The sequence below is a fragment of the Trichosurus vulpecula genome, chromosome 2 (assembly GCF_011100635.1).
Source record: "Trichosurus vulpecula isolate mTriVul1 chromosome 2, mTriVul1.pri, whole genome shotgun sequence".
NCBI classification, from domain to species: domain Eukaryota; kingdom Metazoa; phylum Chordata; class Mammalia; order Diprotodontia; family Phalangeridae; genus Trichosurus; species Trichosurus vulpecula.
Window position 1 is genome coordinate 368354025 of NC_050574.1, and position 2229 is coordinate 368356253.

Consider the following 2229-nt stretch of genomic DNA (forward strand, 5'->3'; position numbering starts at 1 on the left):
ATAATAAATTCCTCCATCCTTTGTCCCATTGTTCCTTACTATATCCGTTCCTCTTCCTTTCTTTCTTTTTATAGCATTGTTAAAAATACAACAAAATGCTTTATAGGTCTTCTGTCTCATTTGAATACTTCTATGACTCCATATAACATTAGAAAGAACTTTTTACTTCCCTGTCTCCCATTAAAATGCAAGAATTTGCTCTTTTGGTTCTCCACCATGGAGCAAGATCAGGGTGAAAAGGAAAACCCTATGTGGGAATTGTGTATCCCTAAGCTCTGCCTCAACACCTGTGTTGAGGAGAGTGGAGACAGATTGACCCGGGGGGCCAAAGTGTTAGAGCAGCTCATAGGCCAAACCCCAGTGTTCTCCAAAGCTCGCTATACTGTCAGGTCTTTTGGAATCAGGAGAAACAAGAAGATCACCATTCACTGTACAATCCATGGTGCCAGAGCTGAAGAGAAGGGGCGGAAGGTGCAACAATATGAGTTAAGGAAAAATAACTTCTCAGACACTGGCAAAGACACTTTGGCTTTGGGATCTAAGAGCATATTAATCTGGGGATTAAATATGTACTGAGTGGCTAGGACCTCTATGTGGTGCAGGACAGATCTGGGTTCAGCATTGCAGACAAGAAGCCTAGGACAGGCTTCATCAGGGACAAATATAGAATTAGCAAAGAAGAAGCCATGAGCTGGTTCCAGCAGAAGTATGATGGCATCATCCTTCCTGGCAAATAAAGTCCTGTTTTCTATTAAAAAGTCAACAAAATGATCCCTAAAGTGGAGAGAGAGAGAGAGAGAGAGAGAGAGAGAGAGAGAACGTAAGCAATTCATTTTTATAATGGCTTTTCTGACTGTTCACTTATTCACCTTTTAATGTTTCTCTTGACTCTGATATTTGTATTTCAAAATTCCTTTTCAGCTCTGGTTTTGCTTTAGGAGTGTTTGAAGGTCCTTTATTTCACTGAAGATTTATTTTTTTCCTTGTAACATTATATTCAGTTTTGATAACTTCAGTTTTTTTTCCCATTCTTGGTTGTAGTCCTTTATCTTTTGCCTTTTGGAATATCTCACTCCACATTTTTTGCTCCTTTAGAATGGTAGCTGCTAAATCTTGTCTGATCCTTGATCTGGAACCTCTGGATTTTGGGGATGACATCCCTGGAAGTTCTCATTTTAGTGTTTCTTTCTGGAGGTAATTGGTAATTCTGTTCTCATATTGCCCTCTTGTTCTCATATGTCTAGGCAATTTTAATGCTTTCTTGAGATTTGATGTCCAGGTTCATTTTTTGGCTAATTCCAATGATTTTTAAGTTTTTTTCTCTTTGAACTGTTTTACACATTAGTTGCTTTTATATGATACCTTCCATTTTCCTCTATGTTCTTAGTCTTTTGACTTTGTTATAATAATTTGTATTATCTTTTGCAGTCATTATCTTCTTTTCAATCCATTCTAATTTTTTATTTTATTTTATTTTATTTTTTGGAGGGGGGAAGGCAGGGCAATTGGGGTTAAGTGACCTGTCCAAGGTCACACAGCTAGTAAGTGTGTCATGTGTCTGAGGCTGGATTTGAACTCAGGTCCTCCTGACTCCAGGGCCAGCACTCTACTCACTGCGCCACCTAGCTGCCCCTCCATTCTAATTTTTAAGGAATTTGTTACTAAAGTAAGGTACCTCTTGTATTAAACTACTGATTCATTTTCCAAGTCTCTCCTCTATAGCCCCATGGCATTTTGAAACTCTTTTTAAAAACATTGTTGTGCCATATCTTTTAAGAATTTTAATTGTTTTTTTTTGGAGCAAGCTGCTTTATTTCTCTGTGGTTTTGATTGTAGCTGTTTTTGAGTTATTCTCCTTTACAGAGTTTGTGTCTTGGCCATCTCTGGCATTATTTTTCAAAGTTTATTTATTTTCAGTTTTCAACATTCACTTCCACAAGTTTTAACTTTACTCCCTCTCTCTTGCTTCCCCCTCCCCAAGATGGCATGCAATCCAATGTAGGCTGTATATATACATTCCTATTAAACATATTTTCACATTAATCATGTTGTATAGAAGAGTTAGAATGAACGGGAGTAACCATGAGAAAGAAAAACACAAAACAAAACAAAACAAAAAAAAAAGAGAAGTCTGCTTAAATCTGCATTCAGACCCCATATTTCTTTTTCTGGATGTGGATGGCATTTTCTATCATGAGTCCTTTGGAATTGTTTTAGGTCCTTGCATGG

At 37.4% G+C, this 2229-nt stretch overlaps 1 pseudogene; it reads left to right on the plus strand.

The window, feature by feature from the left end:
- The first annotated feature begins 216 nt into the window (after positions 1-216).
- Positions 217-737, plus strand: LOC118839314 (annotated as a pseudogene).
- The last annotated feature ends 1492 nt before the right edge of the window (positions 738-2229 follow it).